Here is a 22,275-nt window from a genome sequence, read left to right on the forward strand (position 1 = left end):
GCCTTCCCCAGTTAAAGCCCCAAGTTCTTAGCTTTCTGACTTGTCCTTCCAGGGAAGAGGCCCTCCTATGTCCCTTAGTAGACTCCTCTCACAGACCATAAGTGACTGTGAAACTGACATGATTCCTGCAACTTCCAAGGGGGCAGTAGTGAGTCACCTTGCCATAGGACCTACTGACACTTAGCACCGGTGAGGGCTTCAGGCACGGCTCTGCGTGGGTTGACTAGGACGATGGCCTCAGCAGTGAGCCGTGAAGCTGAGCCTCAGCCCATGCGGTCACAGGACTGGCCTGGCCCGCACTACCACTCACCCTCTAACCCATGCCCCACTTCTCCCGTTGGGGCACCAAGGAACAGACACCTTGTGGCTGTAGATTCAGATCCTGCAGTAGCCTCCCACCTGCTCTTCCCAGACTCCTGCCAGCTCCCCGGCCCGGCCTGTGGGGCCTCCTCACAGTCTCCTTGCAAAGCCTTCTGGGGAGGGTGCCGCTCCAGCATCGAACAGCTGCTCTGGCTAATCCATTTTCTCTGTGCATTTGCAACATACGTAATTAAGAGTTCTGCTGAGGGGGGAAATAAAGCACACCATTAGATTTGTTTAGCATATTACGCCAGGTCTAGTACCCGCCTGGGCCCCAGTGCCACACAAGACATTAAGGTAAGACTCCAGAAACAGCCCCAAGGTTGCTTGATGGGATCTGTTCCGTGTTAATTCTGAGTAAATGTTTGCTATTTGGGTTTTCATAGCTTTGCCATTGCAGGGATTTTGAAAGGTGGGCTCCCCCACCAAACCCTTGTTATTTAATTATCAGGCCACTTAAAACCAGAGTTCTTAAGGCTTTCCCCATTTGCCCTTTTATTTTGTCTTGCATTTTGCTTGCGTCCTTTCTTTGTCCTGATCCTGCCTTCTTTCTTGCTGTCATCTTCTCATCCCTCTTGCTCTTATCTGTGTCTTTGATGTCCAGATCTGGGAAGTATGCCCCTGGTGGGAGGGAATGAACAAGGAGTGGGCACCAAGAATCCTGGGTTAAGGATGAGGCCAAACTTCGACATCCTCCTTTGAACCTTCTGCAAGAGAGGATCAGGCATGGCCCCTTGGATGCCACCTGAGGGGCTGAAGAGGAGAGGGGCTTGGAAGACTCAAAGGAGAGATGGAAAAGTTTGGAGCTTGAGGGGAGAGAGCAAGTGGAAAAAGGTTGGGGTCCTTTGTGAGAAGGAGGAGGAGGTTCTCAGGATCTTTGAAGAAGCCAGTTGGTATGGAAACTTATTTTCAACTGGTTTAAGTAGGAACCCATGACGACCACAGGAGTGATGGACGCCCTCACAGCACACTGTGACAGGAGCTGCCCATGGCCTACCCAAGGGCCAGGTTGGGAGAGGCCGCCATCCCTTATGTCTGCATAACAGGAGCAGAGGATGCTGGGAACGGAGAGGGAATATTGGCAAAGCTTAGCTTGATGCATCATCTTGAGAAGCCATGGTGAGCCTTACACTTGGGCACAGACGTCATGTAGGCCAATCCCAAGCACCAGTCCCCTCTACTCATCCCCCAAATGATTCTCCTTCATTAATAATATGGAGTACACAAGCTTTTGTGGTGCAGGGCCCATTGTAGGGCAGTGCTGAGGGTTAAAATCTCCTTGACTCACTAAGACAGAGTCTTCCTGTATTTCCTGTGCTGCTCTGATCCCAGAGCCCACTTGGGAAAGCCCAGAGAGCTTGTCCAATCCCTTTGCCACATCATTCCCTCACATATTTGAGGTCACCCATCAAAGTATTTCTGAGTTTGTTTTCCTGGCCCCAACACTGCCCACTTTTTGTCTTCTCAGTATTTATCACATTGCTCACTATGCAGTCCTTGTAAGAGCTGTGGTTTAATGTCCGCTAATAGCCTTGTTTAGTTTAGGAGGACAGGAGCTATGTTCTTTTCACTGCTGTAACCTTGTGCCCAGCAGAGTGTCGGCAGATGGGAGGCACTCCGTCGACATCTGATGAGTTAAAGAAGTAATTTGGATCCCTTTCCTTCCTGGTCTTCTCCCTCTGCACTCTGCAGTTTCTCTATTTACCTCTTAAAATGTGCTGTTTTAACCAGAGAAGGCCAGAGTAGGACTAGTACCTCCGTACTTGATGCCCCTTTGGCTAACACCTTCTGCGAAGGGTCAGATAGTAAATATTTTAGGTTTGACCAGCCATAGTCTCAGTCTCAGACCGAGGCTGAACTCAGTCGTTATAGCCCCAAAGCAACCATAGACAATACTTAAATAAATGTGTGTGACTGCGTCTCAATAAAACTTTATTTACAAAAACAGATGGTGGGCCAGATTTGGTCTATGAGGCATAGTTGTTTGACCTCTGCTTTAGACACTAAAATCCTAGGAATTCAGAATGGAATTGGATTAGCTATAAAAAATAAGCATATCAGAGCTGCTGGAGCTCAAGCAAGGAGGAGTGAGCAGGAATGATCCCTTGGGCTTATCATGGCCACAGCAGCCTCTGTAGAAGGCAAAGAGTGGAGAGGGTAACTTCAAAGCCTGTGGCTTGTCTGAGGTCAGGCTGAGAATGAAGTTGGTCCATTGTTGGAGAGACCACTCCCGACACCCAAGGCTGTGTCAGTGCTGGACTAGGTACTCAGTGAACAGCCAAGAAGAGAGATTCAGTCCAAGCAGTGACGGTGCTCATGAGAGAACATTCTCGCCCTAACAGCAGCTTTAGCATGAGAGAGGCGCTTGATGGGTGGCTTTTTAAGCCCCTATGCCTAATTGAAGTGACTGATCATGGTTAAAATCGTGGGGTTTGGGCACAGAGTGGGGATGTGAATGGTGTGTCCATTTGTGCATCTGTATGCATGTAGAATGTTCCTGTAAATCTGGATCTCCTGAGGGTGTGTGCTTGTGTGCACACCTATTTCCATGACTGAACTAATCAGCTTTTGTTGTAACTGTCTGCTTTCTTGTCCATTTCTCTTCCTAGACTGAGACCTCCCTGAGGGTAAGGTCCCTGCTCTTTTTTTTTTTTTCTTTTTTTTTTAAATTCCAAGTTAGTTAACAGGCAGTGTAATAATGGTTTCAGGAGTAGAATTTAGTGATTCATTACTTACATGCAACAGCCAGTGCTCATCCCAACAAGTGCCCTCCTCAATGCTGTCTTTTTCATCTCCCTATTTCCAACACCAGACAGACTCTTCTCCAGGCCCAAGAGTTTAGTTCAGTCTTAATTAAATTGAATTGATGGTGGCATTTGATACAGGCACGGGGTGGTAGAGGGAGCTGTACGTGGTTGCCTTTGCATGTGGCAATGTCAGACTTGAGTGTGTGTGTGTCCATGTACTGGGGTCTATGTAACCTGTATGCACGCACATGTAGAATAGGGCATTCAGAGGTGTGAGCACACACATTTGAGATGTGCATGAAGACGGGAAGACGTCAGAGTATGAGCAAGGGCAGAATTGGTGTCTTATCTGGGGACATGTAATGTGAACATACAGACAGTAGAATATTATGGGATGTTTACATGGAATATACATACTGATAGGGGTTAAGAGTTCATGTGCCTGGGATATAAGCAAAGGGGATCAAGTATGTATGTGTACATGAGGTGCTTACACATATATCTGAAATACACATTAAAGTCTGACTTGCAGATAGGCTGGTGGGAGTACCAGTTTCTATGAGGATGTGGCAGACATGGAGGTTTGGGGATATGCCCAGGAAGTGTGTATGTAGGGTGGGCACATGCAGACATGGCCGGCAAACAGCGGATGTGTACGCAGAAGTGCAGCTGGCAGATGTGGGTGGTTGAGGCTGGGTGTATCCGGGGTGAGTGTGTGCAGATGTGGTCTGTTGGAGGTATATGCACATCAGAAGTGTGCACACAGGGTTCAGCTCCTGGTAGTGTATGTAAATAGTTGGGCGCCGTGCATGCAGAAATAGACAGTTTTGAGGGCACCCATGATTAGTATCAGTACTGAAGGTGCATCTTTGTGGGGATATATGTGAATAATGGCCTGTTGATGATGTGGTGTCTACACACATGAATGTACACGTGGATGGTTGAGGGTGTGGTGACCTCGGTATGTGCGTGCAGACCGAAGCCGTCGAGAGTATATGTGTATGAGGCGTGTACGTGCAGACTGGAGAATGCACCTTGCAGCGTGCGTGTGCGCTCTTTCAAGTGTAGATCCTTAGGAGTACCCATCCGGAATGTGGATTTTCTGAGAATGTTTGTATGGTGGGGTCTGGGCGTGTAGATATGGACTTCTGCGTGCGTGCATGCAGGCGTGGGGTTTTGGAGGTGTGGGTAGGTGGAGGTGCACGTGGTCACCGCCTGCCAGGGACGGTGCTGGCCTTGTGCCTGCCCTGGTGGGCAGCGTGAGCCTGTGTGCTCAGCTGACACTGGTGTCGGGCATCTGGCAAGTGCTCTAAGCCATGTGCCTCATCCTTCGATGGACTGAAACTCTTTCTGGGCTGCCTCTGTCCTTGAACCTGAGTGTCCTGGGAAGGGACAGATAACTTGGCAGAGGCATCTGAGCCTTCAAGGCTCAGTCTTCTCAGGAACCGACTGCCCAGGGAAACGATTGAAAATAAATAAATAATAATGTTTCTAGGGACCCTTTAGCTGTTCGGGGAGGGAGGAGGTGCAGGTTGGGAAGAGAGAGACTTTGACAAAAACAGAACAATGACAACAACAAAACCCCAGAAAAACAAACAAAGCAACAACATCACGAGGAGAAGGAGAGGGAGGGAGAGAGCAAGCTGACGAGCAATCCAGTGGAGCCTGAGGCAGGAGAGCATTATGGTGGTGGCAGCAGCCAACAGGCTGACAAGTTGTGTGTGTTTTATGTGCCCGTTAACCCGCTAACTCAATAAAAGATGCACCGTTACCGCCACCCGGACTTGCCGCTGCTGGGGGAGGTGGCCCAAACTGCCTGCCTCTAGCCTGAGGGTCACAGGGACAGCTACCGTGGGCAGCAGGAAGTCAGGAAGTCACCAACCTGTGAATGACAGAAATGAGGCAGAACCCCAACGAAACCAGGCAGCAGCACTGCAAAGACTCCAGTCAGCTCTGCCTCTCTCGGATTCTTTCATTCGGTGTTAGCTTCTCAAGGGACCCTGTCCTGGGCTGGGGCTGTGCTGTGTGTTTTTGTCTTTTGTTTTTTTAAGAAAGGCCTTTCTAATTTTTTTTAATGTTTATTAATTTTTTTTTGAGAGAGACAGACAAAGTGCGAGCGGGGGAGGAGCAGAGAGAGATAGAGGGAAACAGAATCCGAAGCAGGCTCCAGGCTCCGAGCTGTCGGCACAGAGCCCAATGCAGGGCTGGAACTCACGAACCATGAGATCGCGACCTGAGCCGAAGCCTGACGCTTAACAGACTGAGCCACCCAGGCGCCCCTGTGGTGTGTTCTTAGGGGAAGAGGGGTGAAGAGTGGTGGACTTGGTGGAGTAGATAGTGGGGGGCATGGACCCGGGCAGTCATGGCTGGCTGCAGGAGAATTAGGCCGGGCTCGGGCCAGTAATGTTAAGTAGCCTCTTCTGTGAGCTCATTTCCATTCATGGATGAATGAACCAGAGCCGGTTATCGGGCAAAGGTCGGAAGCGCGTGTCAATGTGTGGTGCTAACTCACCTGCAGAAAGTTAACGTCCGCTTGTTGGCAGGGATGGAGTGAGCACCTCCTTTGTGCACAGACCTGCTCTGGGTGATATGCAGGGTGTACCAGAGATGTGGGCCTTGGTCTCTGGCCTCAGCCAAGGGCCCTCTGGAAGGGGACAGATGAGAAGCAGCATCTGTTAGAGAGAACTCAAGACTGGGAGTCTTGGATTCTGGTCCTAGCTCTGTGACTTCCTAGCCACGTGCCCATGGAAAAAAGACTTACCCTTTCTGGGTCTCAGTTTCTCCTATTCATTTGCCTTGTATTTTTGTGTCACAGATAAGAGATACATCCAGCTTTCACGATCAAAATAAACACTTGACTCGTCAGCATTCAGGTTAATAATGGCACCGGAGTCCCTTTGGAAGAGTAGCTGTAGAAAATGAACAGGTCCATGGTGGTGTCTCCCCAGAACAAAGGGCTGTCTCTCCATGGTTAAATTCAAGTCACCCTGCTGACAGATGGAGCAGGACATCAATCTTCAGGCAGACAACTCAATCTCTCTGAGCCACGGCTTCATCTGTAAAGTGGAGACAATGATAGTTCTTAGCTCACAGTCTTGCCGTAAGGCTTAAATGAGGTAATATATGGAAAGCTTTTAGCCAAGGACATAGTAAGCGCCGAATACATATGAGGTGTTATTGTCATGAGCCATTCTAGGATCTCCAGAGTTGTTTCCAGGAATGTTCTTGGATGTGGATGGTCTAAGTCAGAAAGTTTCAAGGGCTAGATGAGGGCAGGCAAAGAGACACCTGGGTGCATCAACCAGGATGCGTGATTGAGGTGTTCACTCTCTTGGAGGCGGGGGGCAAAGAGTAAGGGGTTGGATCAGTGGCCCCCACAGGGGCAAGGGGGAGAGGGAGTAGCTGCCTGCCATAGGTACCAGCACGGAGCTACTTGGGCAACTTGAACCCACATGACAGGTGGTAGCTATGTGCCTTCCCTTTTCACCCCAGCAACCACAGATCCCCGGATCGGCAGTATTTGGCTTTCTGTCCTCTCTCTTGGGCACTGTCCTGCCCGCTTGTTACATAGCTGGGTGCTTAGACATCCTCGGTGGCAGGCTACTGGGAGGAGGGGACTGTGTATCCCTACTCCCCTTTCCTTGCAGGCAAGATCATGCTAAAAGTAATTAATAATAATAATAATAATAATAATAATGCTATCAGTGATACCACTACCACATTTATTTCATTTTATTGTACACCGGGCACTTTTCTAAGTTCTTTGCATGTATAAAAACATTTCGTCCCTGTCACCACCCTGTAGGTCAGTTTTATTACTATCTCCTTTTTTTTAATTTTAATTTTTTTTCAACATTTATTTATTTCTGAGAGGCAGAGCGCAAGCTGTGGAGGGGCAGGGAGAGAGGGAGATGCAGAATCCGAAGTAGGCTCCAGGCTCTGAGCTGTCAGAGGCTCATACACAGAGCCTTTGACACAGAAGCCGAAGCAGGGCTCAAACTCATGAACCATGAGATCATGACCTGAGTAGAAGTTGGTCGCTTAACCCACTGAGCTGCCAAAGTGTCCTATATTACTATCTCCTTTTTATAATTGAGAAAATGAAGGCACAAGACTTAGGAAGGAGCCCTGATCGCCCAATAAATCATGCTCCAGAATCCCTCCCTCCCCTGCGCAGGGAGCCTCTTGTTGGCAAAAGAGCGTGTGCAGGTCTCTGGTGCAAGGCCGAGGCCAAGCCCGAATTCAACACCTTTAGGGGGAAAAGTGTTAGAAGGCAGTACATTCAAATGTTACCAGTGGCGGAAGCAGGTCATGGCTTCCCTACTTTTTTACATTGTTATTTTCCTTAAGGCTGTTTTCTCTTAAAATGAAAACATTAAACCAAGTTCTGTTACAACAGGGAAGGCACCCTGCTGCTCCCCAAGCTTCACACGGCCTTCTGAGACCCTCAGGGCCACGGGGGATCGGGACACCACCACGGAGGCCCCTGGGCCCTGCTGAGCTGCCCCTCAGTGGGCTGGAGCAGCCAGTTGGTTAAATTAAACATCTCGGGCCAGTTTGGGTTGTTTTCTGAAGTGAGAGGCCAAACTCCAGGCTCTGACTCGCTGTCGCCAGAGGGAGTTTTCTGGGAGGTTGGGGCCGAGGCCACCAGGCACTTTACCCTGCTGCTTCCTGAACAGGTTTGCACATGAGAGAGGAGGCCTCTGAACTGCCCCAGAGCCAGCGCAGGGCACCTGCTCAGCTCCCATAAACGCTTTGCAGCCTTGAAGACTGATCGGTGGATTAGAAATAGAAGGACTAAGGTTTTAGTGGTGTAGACACCCCTCATCCACCTGTGTATCTCCTCACACCAGGGCCCAGACCTCTGGCCCTGCCACCACCTGACTGCCCATCTCCCCCTCCAACTGCCTTTATGAACCTCCACTCTTCTTGTCCACACCTGTCCGGGGCCTCTAGGGGCATGGAGAGTCCAGGGAAGGGTCCAGGCATGGAGGGAGCAAGAGAGGGGTGGGTAAAGAGCAGGCGTGTGCAAAGTCTGGGCAGGCTGGGTTTGGGGGTGCTGGGAGGGCCAGCACAGAGGCCAAACTCTAGGCCTCTCTGTTCCTTCCCCTGGCTGCTGAGACCCTCACCCCATGCCCAGGGCCTGCACCCCTCCTACCCCCCAGCCAGCCTGAACAAGTTGACTGCCTCTGCCCTCATGGAGCTGCCTTCCTTTGCAGACCATCCTGTGGGGAGACAGGAGGTTGTCAGGGGGACTAAGGGGGTCACCCTTGTCTCCCTTAACCTCTAAGCGTGTTGTCGTCGTGAGGTGCGGAGGCTCCCTGGGTCCGGGCATTCTCTGCTTGAGTGTATCGTGTTTATCATGCCTGGTTAAAGATCATTAAAGCCTTTGTTGGGGGAGCTGAGTGACAAGGAGAGTGGATTAATATTAGAACACCCTGTCACAACTGGTGAAAAGGCGGGATTGATTTTATAGGGAGTTTAGTCAGAGCTGCATGTAAAACCCCTGGGGTCGCTCTGGAGTGTATCCATCTCTTCCATTAGGAAGTCCCTGCGGGAATATTCAGCTGCAGTGTTTATTACAACCGAAGCTGCATATCATAGATAGAGTATTAGCTGCTTTTATTCAGCTTTCTTGCTCTTGATTGCCCTGGCTCCTAGTGGCTCAGTCCTGTGTACCCAGTCAGCTGCCTGGTCAGAGGAGACAGTCATGGGCTGGCCCCAGGAAGGCACGCGAGTGTGTGTGCATGTGTGTGCTCACAGGCATGCTGGGCTGGAGCTGGGGCAGCTCCAGAGCTCCCCCTTCTGGGGGATGGTGGGGAGAAACTTCTACTGTCCCTGCTGTAGAACTGTCCAGCAGGGCTCATAGATTTCCCTAAGAGACCGTTTGCCTAAGAATTCACCGAATGCTCCTTGGACCAGACACAGCAGAGTGATGGTTTAGACTGCGTGCCAGGCCAGGAGGCAGCTCTGGCACTTATTAGCTGTGTGACCTAGGTCAAATCACCTAACATCTCTGGGCTTGGTTTCTTCATTGGTTATGTCAGGATAAGGAAAGAGGTGCCCACCTTACAGATGTGTCCCATGAATTCAAGGGATATTATGAGCAAAGTGCCTGGCATGTAGTGAGGACTCAATGCAAGTTGATGCTGTTGTGTCATTAGCTAATTATTCTAATGTATTCTAAATGGGATTCAGTCTACAAACATTCAGTTTGGACAAAGCTCTTCTGGAACATCTTTCTTTCAGAAAACATGGCCTACTAGAAGCAAAGGGGTCACGGAGCAGTTTCCATCAGTTTTTCCCCAGTGGGAGGGCTCATGGAACGTTGGGAAGAAGCCCAGACCCAAGCAGGAAAGCTCTGGGGCACTTGGGCTGCTGCATGTGAGATGGTGTGGGACACGATCTGGGCCTGCCAACCCAGCCAGGTGGACCTGGGGCCGGAGGCCAGCCCAGCAGATGTCAGTCACTCACAGCAGATGCTGAGTCTAAGTTAAGACGATGTTTGACGTTTCATCTGCAGAGATAAAAGCAGAAGGTTGGGTGAGTAAGCAGCAGAGAGGAAGCTGGTTACCTACCTGGGTTCTCACACAGGTCAAGAGTCTGAGAGCCAAAAGAATTCATGACTCACTTTTGCCAAACTCCTGTAGTCTTTCTATAAATGTCTATTACAACACTTCACAGGTGGCCTCTTTTCTTTCATAGCACATGGTGTTTAGGAGCCAGATTGCCACTCAATTCTCTGTGACCTCGGGGAAGCTATTCTCTATGCCTCAGTTTCCTCCTCTTTAAAATGGACACATTCATCATACTTACTTCACAGGATTATAGCGAGGGTTAAAGGAGATAATACGTGCAAAGCGTCTAGAACAGCACCTGGCAGTCATAGACCTTCAGGGTCAGCTACCATCAGAGTCCCTATGGCTCTCTCAAGTGTAGAGACCTCTACTCACGGTTTCTATGTCCACAAGAACCTGTCCAGGGCTTGAGCACATAAGGAGCACACAGTAGGTTTTTTGAACTGTTGAATCAAGTGGAATAGAGCATTGTCACACCTAGCATGGTAGGGATGACTGGAAACTTCCAGGAAGCAGCAAAGTCCAAGACGCAAGACAGAACAAGGTCAGATGCCAAGTAGGGTATTAGGATAAATGGAGCCAAGGGTAGGCGTGGAGGCGATGGCAGGGATTTCCACGTCTGGTGAGAGCCCTGTGGTCACATCAGAACCTAAGAGACAAGTCTTAGAAAAGGAAGGCAGAGGAAGGTGAGGGGCAAAGATAAAAATTTGGCAGTGTCCCTGCTCAGCCCGGTCAGAAGAATGTGAGCACCATCCTTCCACAGGTCGGGGAGAGGCAGACTTGGGGAGTTTGGTGCAGGTAGGGTCTGAGCATGGCGCTTGTCCACGGGCTTGCATCTACAGAGACACCCCAAAGCTGGCAAGAGACAGCTGGGGTTCTCGAGGAAGGGCAACAGCAGGGTGAGAAAAGTTAATATTGCAGATGTTGACAGACAAGACACAGAAATCCAGGCTCTCAGTATATTATAAAAGAAAGAAAGAAAACAGCACTTGTGAGCATTCCCTGACAGCAAATATTGCAAAATGCTTTGTGCAAAATGTTCAAATAATACTAAAAATTCAAAGAAGAAATGAACACATGCTGAATCGCCCCTCCAAGAGATAATCACTGCTAATATTTTGGTCAATGCCTGGCGGCAGGTGGAGGTGTTCATAATCTCCATCAGTGTCCCTCCCTGCACCCCAAAAGAACATACATTCTAAGAAACACACACACACACACACACACACACACACACACACACACACACACACAACTTGGAGGCTGGTTGGCAAATGCAGTTTCAAAGTGAATCCTCAGTCCTTGCCCCGCCCCACCCCCAGACCAGACTGCCACCTTTAAGCCCTCCCTCCTATCTGAAACCAACAGAGCCTCCGGCATTTCTTTATCTAAGGCACACATACAGATTTGTGCATATAAATTTATATAAATGGGCTAAGACTTCGAATGCTGTTCTGTTATCTGATTCTTTTTCACTCCACAAAATACCCAAGACCTCTTTCCAAGTCAGTACCTATAGAGCTACATCATCATTTTTCAGGACTGCATACTATCTTTCCATTTGTCGATTTCATCCTGCTCATTCCCCTGTTGATGGACATTTAGGTTGTTGCTAAAATTTTGCTCTTAGAAACCGTGCTTCAGCAAACATCCTTGTACTGCTATCTTTTAATACTTAGGTGGTTACTCCCACAGAGTAAACTCCCAGAAATAGAATTAGTCAGTGAACAATCATACACATTTTTACATCTCGATACAAAAAACTCTTTCCCAGTTTTCCAGCCATGTAAAAGATTGTCCGCCTCTTCATCCAGGTTACAAAGTAGATTGTGTCAGCTTAAAAAAAGAAAAAAAAACTATGCTGATCGGATATATAAAAATAACATCTCATTCCTCTTCTTTGATTATTCTTGAGGCAAAGTGGTTTTTTGTATGTTTGTGGCCATTTGTAATTCTTCATCTGCAGTTTTCCTGAATATTAAAAATCACGAGAAAAAAGAACAAACTTAAGAAAAAAAAATTGCAGAAGAATATCCGTGTAAGAGAAAATGTGTACAGTGCATCCCAAAATGATGAAAGGATAGACTGCAGAACATGATTCTAGTATATTTTTACTTAAAGAATATATGGATATGCAAACTCTGAAGACTAAAATGACATTCCAAATGACATTCCAAAGGTTAATAGAAATGATATCTGGGTTGTATTTGAGAAGCAGGTGTTTGTCTGTTTATTTGTTAAATGCTTATTCTTGGTTTTCAAGTTTTCTGCCATTAGAATGATTTATAATTTGAAGAAGATCCCCAGAAGTATTAATAAAAGCAGAAAATATCCTTTGTGTAATCTGCACCACTCTGCTCCTCCTTATGTGTAGTCATAAAATGATTAAATTTTTTTAATGTTTATTTATTTTTGAGAGAGAGAACACGAGCAGGGGAGGGACAGAGAAAGAGGGAGACCCAGAATCCGAAGCAGGCTCCAGACTCTGAGCTGTCAGCACAGAGCGCAGAGCCTGACAGGGGGCCCGAACTCATGAAATGCGAGATCACGACCTGAGCCGAAGTCAGACACTTCTAGACTTTTTGACCTAAAAGGACCCCTGCACCTCATTGTAGAAATGAGAAAAGTGCATGCAGTGTGGGCAAGTGAAGTGACCCCGGCCAAGGTGTGCCGGCCGCTGGAGACAGCAGAGAAGTGAGGTAATGCTATGAGACACCAACCAAGAAGGAAAAGACACCCCATCTCCCCACTGCTCCCCTCTTCTAGGGGGCGCCCGCCCCAGTGCAGAACCAGAACCGTGTTGAAACTTTGAAACCACAGCAGCCCAAGCCTGGGTTAGACCTTAGACGTGAACGCAGAACTGGTAGTGGAATGGGTTGCAGGAATCTGAAATCCGGAGATTTTAAAGACCAGGAGAGTGAGGCTCTGGTGAGGTGTAATCCCCCTGGGGGGAGAGAAAGGACAGGTGATTCTGAGGTCCAGGGATCCAAGGTGCCGGGCGGCAGGGAGAGGTCGGCACACCCCAGCTCCTCTGGAGGCTGCCCTCATCCTCAGAAAGCCCATAGAACAGAGCCTGCAGGGTGATCCCACAGCCCAGTGTGCTCCCCCACCAACTCCAGATCGTCCCCAGCTCCCTTTCCTACCGCGCTTCGCTTCTTCGCAGACCTCAGACCCAGGGTTTTGTTTTGCAATTTGTTGCAGGTTGTGTTTTTTTGTTTGTTTGTTTGTTTTTCCCTTCCCTTTCTTGCAAAGCCTGTCTGGGATTCTGCCCCACGCGGAGGTTGGAGAGAGCAGCGTGGCTGCCTCTGGAAATCTTGTTTCCCCTGCCACATGACATCAGTGGGTTATATTGCAACTTTCCACATGGCTGCCCAGACACAGACAGTTGTGTTTATGAAAATCCTCTTGATACTGACTTGGAGCCTCCCTGGCGCTCAAGGCTCCTTCTCAGGCTGCGCGCCGTGTGTTCTGCTTAGAGGAGCAGCTGACAAAGGGTGGTTTGGAAAGCCGGCTTCCCTGCAGGTGCTCCATGGGTGTGTGTTGGGGCGGGGGGAAGGCTCCCCTCCACCCAGAGCAGGAACATCTTTGCCGGCACCGCACTCAGCTCCGGGAGGCCCCAGTTGCCTTGGATCAGAGTGTTCCAGATAGTGGGGAGTCCGGGCGGGCAGGGAGCAGAGCAGCTAACCTTTGGGTCAGAACCCCTGGTTTGGCTGCTTCGGTTGCTGACTTGCAGGGTGGCTTGGGGTAAGCCTCTCGGCAATCTGGGTCTCAGCTCTTACATTCAGTTCCCTAAAACTGGAAAAGTGATTTCTGTTCCTCTCTACCAGTGGTGAGGACAGGGATTCAGTGACAAGAAATAAAGGGACACATTTGGGAGATAAGCTCAGCTGACTTAGGAAAACCATTTAGACTCTCTGAGTGTTAGCTTCCCGGCTATCAAATCGCTGGTAAAAATGTTCATTCCTCAACCCCCTCTAGTTCTAAGGAAAAAAAAAAAATCATGGCTTTATGACTTTTTCAAATCCCTAGCAGCTAACACTAAAAGATCCTTTGGTTAATACTCAGGGACCAAAGTCACCTAGGAAATCTTAACCATGAGTCAAAGCTTGGGAGGGTCAGCTGAGGGTAAATCCAGTGAGTCGTGGCCTTGCACTCCCTTGCCCCATAAGTGGTCCCTACAGGGCAGGGATGTTTGGGGGTATCTAGACTCTCCCTAACCTCAGCCAACTCATCACTCCTTTCCAGAACTTCTGGTGCTGGTGGCCACCTGGGATCTACCTCTAAGTTCCTGCTGCCAGACTGGCCCATGGAACATTCTCTGTGTGATGGCTGTCCTGGCTGCCCAACTAGAAGGTAAGTACTGTGGAACCTTGGGGTCTTTTCATCCCCCACACTCCCATGCTCACTGATATTCATTCATTCATTCATTCATTCATTCATCCATTCATCCATCCATCCATTCATTCATCCATTCATCCCAGGCCTTGGACACATAGGGAAGACATGGTCTACTGGAAGTGAACATTCAGCGTCGTTCCTGAGCCCCACTACCCCCAGCCACACACCCCAGGGAATACTAACAAACAAAAGGAATAGCAGGTGAAATGTGCCACGGTCTGCTCTGAGAGCTGTATGTCGATAAATCTCACATTGATCCTGAGAGGCGTGTACTCTCGTTATCCTGCAATTAATAGTTAAGGAAACTGAGGCACAGAGAGGTTATGTAATGGTCCAAGGTCACACAGTGAGTGGTGAAATCTTGATTCAAATCTAGACAGTCTGACTTCAGAGCTCGGGGTCTCAGCCACCGTACTATCTTTTTATTTCACTCTAATGCTCAGAGGAAAGAGAGGAGGGAGGGATCGACTGTGGTGAGGAAGAGATGTTACAGCAGAGTTACAAAGCGTGAATGAGTTCCTGGAGTCAGAATGCTGTGCTCTCTGCAAACAGACGTGACCGAGGCCCTCCACCGGCTAACAGCTGGTGCGGCCCAGGCTGCTGGGCGAGGGAGCCAGTAGCAACTCTGCTCCCCATCTTTCTTCACGGCCCCTTCCTCAGAGAACAGGAGGTGAGGCCACAGGAGCATCCCAGTGGCTCTCACCCTCACATGCAAGCACTGTCATCCCTGTACTTTCTACGCCCATCACCACGAGGTTCCCACCCACTACAGCACACTACCTTTTGGGCACCAGCTTCTTGGAGTCCTACAAAAGGAGAAGAAAATTGTTGGACAGACTGAGAAGGGGTGTCCAGGCCACAGCAGCCACAGAAAGGCACAGGAAGGACACTGGGGGCCCTGAGCACAGAGCAGATGTAGGCCAGGCCGAGAGAGTCCCTTCCTTCCGCCCTCCCAGCCACTGTTTCTGCCTGCCAGCTAGAGGCCTGCTCAGGATGCGGTGACATTCTTCGCGGGCGTGATTTAGAAGGGGCTGTGCAGAGCGGTCAACCCTTCCTAATGGGCCTGGGTCATAATTCTCAACAACCATCCTCCTCTTCCCCACTCCTACTCTTCCTGTGGCTACGGCTCAGAGATATTTAGGGCAGATTTAAGATCAAAATCAAATCAGATTCACCAAACAAGGTGTCAGACCAGGCAGGAGGGGCTGGGGGCTCCAAGTTATAGCTGGAAGGCCTGGCAGTTCCTTGGAGACTATTAAGTGAGCATATTTTATGGCCAGACACAATGCTGAGAGAACCGTCCATAAACCAATTACAGGAAACTTGCCCACATGTCTCGGGGAATGCTGGTGGATGGCCGGCTGGTGACGAGGAAGCACACATTCACACCCATCAGGCATGCGTGGGGGTTCCACTTGCTGTGGCCCACTGGCTGGCTCCACCCTTAGGAACCAGGCAGCCTCATGGGTAGGACTACCTTCCTGAAATGGGTCAGCAAGCGTGCTGTGCATTACAAGCAGCAGATTCTCAAGATGGATGGATCCCATTTTACCAAGGAAAAAGTGGAAACTCAGAGACAGGGAGAGTCCATGCCCGTGGTCACACAGCTCCTGAGGCCTAGGAATGGGTCTCCAGACCCCGTGTTCGGTGCTTGTTCACGCCACGTATACTCCCAACCTCTCATGGAAAAAGGCAGAAAGCCGATTTCCTCGCAGATTGCACCTGCCACACAGCTTTGGAAGTAAATTTCCAAGAATCTTGCTGGTTGGGCTCCTGGCGTGCACTGGGGTGGAGATCACAGCCTCTACTTCTGTCTCGCGTCCTGTGAGGGACGCCCTAGCCTGGGATGCCCTGCATACCTTGCACCCAAGTCCTGGACCATGAGATGTGAAGAATGTCCCCTCCTCCCTCCCAGAACACAGGTCTATGGGAAGTTAGAGGCTGTGTTTATTCGCCTGGATCTCATCTCACACGGTGCCGGGCACACGAGGAGTATTGAGTGCCTGTATGCTAAATACATGAGTGCCTCGAAACCACCACCCTCTCAATCACTTTACAGAGGAAGAAGCTGGAGTCCACAGAGGTACAGTTACTGGGCCAGAGTCACACAGTCAGAGACAGAACCAGGCTGGGACCCAGGTCTTAGTCCCCCCTGCCCTGTGTTCTTTGGGCTACAACTTGTTGCCCTCTAGGCGGGGGTCCTCCGGGCTGAATAATTGATGGAGAGTGAATCCTCTGCTCCCCTCCCACTGGGAAAACCCAGAGGTGCCCTCCATTCTGGCTATTGGGCTCCTGCTTTAGAGTGGGTGGGCTCTGGGGGGGAGGGGTTCCTCTTATGCGGCCCTGGGGAGACCCCATGGCGCCCCTCCTCTCTGTAGGCCCCAGCCCTCCATAAGCATCCACTCCTCCTCCTCCAGCTCTCCTCGCTGGACACCTCTGAGGACCTGGGCAAGGCTCAGGGGAAGCAAAACCCAGGGGACCCAGCTGCCTCCCTGTCAAGTCCAGCTGCCCCGAGCACTGACGGCTTGACAAGTGGCATTAGCATAAAAACCTCAGCAGTAGCAGCTGCCGGCTCTGTGCCAGAGCCCTGGGCGTCCCTGCTCCGTGCCATTCACTGTCACCGGGGGCGGGCACCTGCCAGCCAGAGGTGCATGGCTGTCTCTCACGCCAGGCTCCTGGACTCTGGGCATCTGCTCTCCGGGCTCCGGCTGAAGTTTTTCCAGCAAGCCGGCAGTCCACTCAGACCCTTCTGAGTCCCTTTCCCAGGGGTTAGCAGCTTCGCTGCCTCTGTCCCCAGCATTTCCTTATTCCTAGGAGGGCCCCCAATTCCCCAGTCCCCTCCACTTTCCTGACGGGAAAATTCTGCTCTGGCAGCGTGATTCAGCCTAGTTTCTCCCCCAAGTGCCCTGCACTTTGCTTTTTAAATTCAGCTGCCTCACAGCTAGGATGCCCTGTGTCCACCCCAGCTTCTTCCAATCCAGGCTGAGAAAGGGGCCCGTGAAGTGCTGCTGGGATGAGGACCTGGGTCTCGTTCAAGAGCAAGGGCACACACGTCCCTGGGTCTGCACCTAACACTACTGCGTATGGTGAGTCTCTGCACTGTGGGAGGACATGTGTGAGGCACCTTCCACCCTGCTTACCAACAAACTGCGGGACCTCTGACGTTAAACACGCACAAGAGGGGACCCGAAGGCTCGGGTGGTGCAGGTGGGAGGCTGGGGCCAGATGGAGTGACCTTCCCCCTTGGAGCCCTCACCCCCAAGTGCGTTGGCCAAAGTCTTGTTGCCCCCTCTCCGACCTTTGTAACTCAGGCCTGAAAACCTTCCCTCAGTTTCCATAGCACAGGCATTATAAAAACAGAGCCTAACTGTGGGAAGACAAAAACGCAGCAATTACAGTTAAGCAAAGAGCCTATGAACCCTCCTCTGCTTTGAGTCCTGCTGGTCACCCCGGGGCTTTCTACCTGGAGCTTGAAAACATGGAGGTGGCCCATTGTCCTCCCCTGCTCCTCCTCCTCCCCTTCTTCCTCCTCCTCCTTCTCCTCCCTCTCTTCCCCTTCCCCCTCCCCTTTCTCCTCCCCCTCCCCTTCCTCCTCCCCCTCCCCTTCCCCCTCCCCTTCCTCCTTCCCCCTCTCCCTTCTCCTTCTCCTCCCCTTCCTCCTCCCCTCCCCTTTCTCCTCCCCCTCCCCTTCCTCCTCCCCCTCCTCCTCCTCCTCTCCCTGTTCCTCCTCCTCCTCTCCTCCTCCCCCTCCTCTTCCCCCTCCTCCTCCTCCTCCCCTTCCTCCTCCCCCTCTCCATCCTCCTCCCCTTCTTCTTCCTCCTCCCCCTCCCCCTCTTCCTCCTCCTCCCCTTCTCCTGCCCCTCTTCCCCTTCCTCCTCCCTTCCTCCTCCCCTCCCTTCCTCCTCCCCTTCCCCTTCCTCCTCCCCTTCCCCTTCCTCCTCCCCTTCCCCTTCCTCCTCCCCCTCCCCTTCCTCTTCCCCCTCCCCTTCCTCCTCCCCCTCTCCTTCCTCCTCCCCTTCTCCTTCCTCCTCCCCCTCCCCCTCCTCGTCCCCCTCCTCATCCCCCTCCTCCTCCCCCTCCTCGTCCCCCTCCTCCCCCTCCTCCTCCCCCTCCTCCTCCTCCTCCTTCTCCCTTACACTAAGGATCACTGGCCTTCTTGGGCCTTTGTGATGTTCTTCCCTTTACCTGAAACCCCACGTCCTGGGGCTCAGAGAGGCCTTCCCCAACTCACAGCCTTGAGGAGTACCCTGCTTCCCTCTCACTGCCGTGGCATCTTGTTCTTGTCTTCCACAAATTATTAAATTGTATACTTTTCTTTTGCAAATACATTTCATATTTTAAAGTACTTATCAGTAAATACGCCCTTCTTTTCCTTTTTTAAATTAGTTTTTTTTTAAGCCAAAGGAATACATACACAGAATTTAAAAATCAAATTATGTCAAGAGATTTTTCATGGCAGGCAGCTGGCCCTGATCACATCCCTCCCACCCTCCAGAGATAACCACTTTCAACTCTTGGCTGTTTCTCCCTGCCCTTCACCCAAATAACATACCCAGCTTCTACTTTCCCCCCAACATTTTATTACAAAAATTTTCAGATGCATACCAAAGTTGAAATAATTTATAGCAAATACCCATAAACCCACCATCTAGACTCTACCCTTAACATTTTGTTATATTTGTTCTATCACATAACTTTTTAATTTTCCATCCTTCTACCCATCCATCATTCCATCTTACCTTTCCGTGCATTTCCAAGTGAGTTGCAGATGTAAGTACATTTCATCCTTAAACACTCCACCAAGCGTATCATTAGAATTCACTATTTGCTGCTGGTTCCTTTCTTCCCCCTTTTGAAATAGACTTTACGTGCAATGAAATGTGCAGATCTCCGGTGTAGCAATCCATGAGTTCAGACCTAGGCATACAACTGTGTAACTAAACCAAACTATGACCCTTAGTCAGACCTTTACCGTTCCCCTGGGGAGTTTCCTTACGCACCTTCTTGGTAAGTACTGACTGCTACCCACGTAAAGCAGGTGGCTACTGTTCTTTCTTCTTTATTTTTTTCCACTCTCTTTTCTGACAGAACTATTTTTGACCTTGTCTAGCAGTTTCTTATTATGGCACGAGTCTTAGCTCATAACTTTCAGTTCCCATAATATACTTATATCACACTTTAAAAAATTAAATCAATACTCTTCTTACAAAAGAGTAAGTAAAAACGGTTCACTCCCGAGACAGTACTATACTCAATGCTGATTATGTTTCCTTTCTTGTGCAACTTTATGCTTTTCCTCATTTTTGACTTGCTTTTCTATACCTGTCTCATAATTTTTTCTTTATGATTCAACAGAACTGGGAAACCTCTGTTGCTTTTATTTGTCATATGAGCAAGTGTATCAAATAATCTATAACTTACTTTTATTATTTTTTTTTCCAGGGAGACTGCCCTCCAATCTCTTGAGGGTGGCTCCCTGCTGCTCCCTTTCTCGAAGCTTTTAGGAGCCTCTCATCTCTGGTGTCTGAAACGTCACAATCATATGCCTTGGACCTTTAATGACCCTTCATTCTGGAAACCAACATCTCTCAGTATGGGGAAATTTTCTTCTATTATTTCTTTGATAATTATCCCGTCCATTTTCTCTAAACCTTTCTAGAATTTCCAATGGTCAAATGTGGGACCTTCTGAACTGATCCTTAGTGTTCTCATTTTCTCTCCCATTATCTGTCTTTCTCTTATTCTCTTTCTTTCTGTTCCACTTTGGGGGAAATGTCCTCTATTTTATCTTTCAGACCTCTTATTGAATTCTGAAATTTTGCTATCATTTTTAATAGCCAAGAGCTTTTCTCTGTGCTTTGATTTTATATATGGTATCTGTATATGCTTATAGTTTGTATCTATCTATCTATCTATCTATCTATCTATCTATCCATCCATCCATCTTTCTCCCACTTTATTTCAGGTGAAAGGTCTGCTTTTATCTCTCTGAGAATATTGATTATATATATTTTTGAAGTTTTTTTCTATTTCTGACCGTGTCTGTTTCTTCAGAGTTCCTTTCCTTTTTTTTTTTCTTCCTATTTTCTTGTCTGGTCTTAATGGTGGAGGCTTTCGTAGAATGTCTGGTGATCCTCAGTTGTCCATATTTAAGATTGTAAGTCATTAGAAAACACCTGATCAGCAGCTCTATGGGCACGGCTGGGTCCTGTTTACTGGTGGGATTCACCACAGAGGGAATGGACAGGGCGCTGGCTTTTTCTTCAGGGGACACTCAGTATTGCCCTTTACCCTCTTTGTCCTTTCAGTTTTTCCAGAGAAGAATTCTCTTGACTCTGTCAGGGGTGACTCCGGCAGGGGTGAGGGATGGAAGTTCAGGGATATCCAGGCTGTTGCCATTATGAATGCTCAGTTGGGAATGGAGAGTGAGGATCTCACTGTTCAAGATGCAGAATTTAACCTAAACATCCTGTTTTATGCCCAGTGCCGATACTTTACTCTCATCTGTTGATGCACATGGGTCCCTGAGCCCAGTGCTCTCTGGTTCAGTTTCTTCGGAGGATGGCTGGTCCCTCACCTGCTGGCTCCCTGCTCACCGTTGAGGAGAAGGCTGCTTCCCTGACTGCACAGGCAATGGAAGGGATCCTGGAGGTCTAACCAGTGCCCCTGTTTAGCCCCATCCCAGCTTCTGCTGTGCCTCATGCCCCTGCTTCCTTAGGACTGGGGTGGAGGGCAGTCCCCAGAGGCCACATCTCTTTTTCCAGGGACATTTCCCTACAGACAGGGTCATTTACATTTCCTCCCTTCTATTAAGTCAGTTGTCACTCTTCCATTTGCTAACACTTGTCCTATGCCGCAGACATCTTTCCCACTTGCCTTTTCCTGGTCGGTTTCCAGTGACTTGAATTTCATGTTAGTGTGATTTCAGGAGGGAACAGTGATAAAAAAAAAAATGGTGATCAATCCCCCATGTTTAGCCTGAAGCTTTTAGTTAATATCTGCCCCCTCACACAAGATTTCAAGAGCCCCATAGGTAGGGATTCTGCCTGCTTTGTTCAACACTTTTCCCTGCACTTAGCAGCATGCCTGACTCATACTTGGTTCTTAGAAAATACTGACTACATTAAAAGTGTGGAGGATGGGAGGTTTTATATGTTCTCTTATTTAGCGGTATCTATCGCACTGGATGTGGGGAGGAGGTCCTCAGTCTCCTCCTCTGAAAAATGAGGAGCCTGGGTCTGAATGGGGGTTATCAGATGATCAGATGTGGTGGGGAGGGTCATACCTGTGATGGCAGGAAAAAAAAAACCTCACAGGTGGACAATCTCTTGATTCCACCAACTCGAACGTTGGAGCATTAGGGAGACTGGCTGGATGCCCTCTAGAGAGGGGTGGGCGAGGGGTCCTGGGTGCCTGGCAGCAAAGAGGAAGGATCTGGCTCCAGCCCCAAGCCCTTCCCACTGTCCCCTTACCACACCCCCTTCCCAGAGCAGGCCTTGTGCCTCAGCTGGAGGGAAGGGGATGTCATTGGGCACCGGAAACCTCTTTCCTACCTCCAGAAGGCCCGGGAGGGCTGCAGACCTCCGCACGGAGCCCAGATGCGGGTTGAGGAGCTAAAAATATAGCCATCGGTATCCCCCCTCCCCCACTGTCTTAATGTGGTTTTAAAATAAGTCAGCCTCTTTCTAGTTCTCGCTTTCCACTGTCATTTATTTCAGTTTTTATCTCCACAACAAAAATTCCTTCCGACTTTTTTCCCCCCCTCTCTCCCTGTAATGCTCTTCACTTTCAAATGCTAATAATCTCCAGCTGTAAAAGGCTTAGAAGTGGCTCTAGATTGTTTGATCTTTGGCCTGTGATCTGCTTTCATCTCTCTGCTTTCAAATGTTACTTTAGATTTACTTTAACCTATTAACATGCTTGGTATTCACAGACACGCACTCTCCAAACCAGCTTCCCAGCACCCCCACCCCATCGTCACTAGACGAGGAAAGTGAACCTGTAGGCTCTGGGGAGGCACGTTTGGCCACGGTGGCAGGAGGCCTGGAAGGCAGGAAAGGCAGAGAGGAGCCGGCAGGGAAGGCTGGACGGAGGGGAGGCCATATGGAAGGAGAGGGAAGGGAAGAGGGGCAGGGGACCAAGAAGGCCTAAAAGGAAAGGAAGGAAGAAGACAGCGAAGCCAGAGAGCGGGA

General features: G+C 49.6%; 2 long non-coding RNA genes across 3 annotated transcripts in view; one reads left to right on the forward strand and one right to left on the reverse strand.

Annotated features, from left to right (window-relative positions):
• Positions 1-22,275, forward strand: part of LOC113593143 (uncharacterized) — a 244,706-nt gene that overhangs the window by 7,113 nt on the left and 215,318 nt on the right. Inside the window, exons 2-4 of the long non-coding RNA XR_003413192.2 lie at positions 13,931-14,038; positions 15,999-16,166; positions 17,050-17,169. This is a non-coding gene — a long non-coding RNA (uncharacterized LOC113593143). The remainder of the gene's footprint in view (positions 1-13,930; positions 14,039-15,998; positions 16,167-17,049; positions 17,170-22,275) is intronic.
• On the reverse strand, positions 734-19,094 carry LOC128311934 (uncharacterized). 2 transcript variants are annotated; one of them, XR_008290665.1, is made up of 3 exons: positions 18,823-19,094; positions 5,869-6,163; positions 734-5,751 (listed from the first exon to the last, which is right to left on the reverse strand). It is a non-coding gene; the product is annotated as an uncharacterized LOC128311934 (long non-coding RNA). The 2 variants fall into 2 exon arrangements; XR_008290666.1 differs by lacking the exon at positions 18,823-19,094 and adding an exon at positions 6,560-6,815.

This window comes from Acinonyx jubatus, chromosome D1 (genome assembly GCF_027475565.1).
Source record: "Acinonyx jubatus isolate Ajub_Pintada_27869175 chromosome D1, VMU_Ajub_asm_v1.0, whole genome shotgun sequence".
Lineage (NCBI taxonomy): Eukaryota > Metazoa > Chordata > Mammalia > Carnivora > Felidae > Acinonyx > Acinonyx jubatus.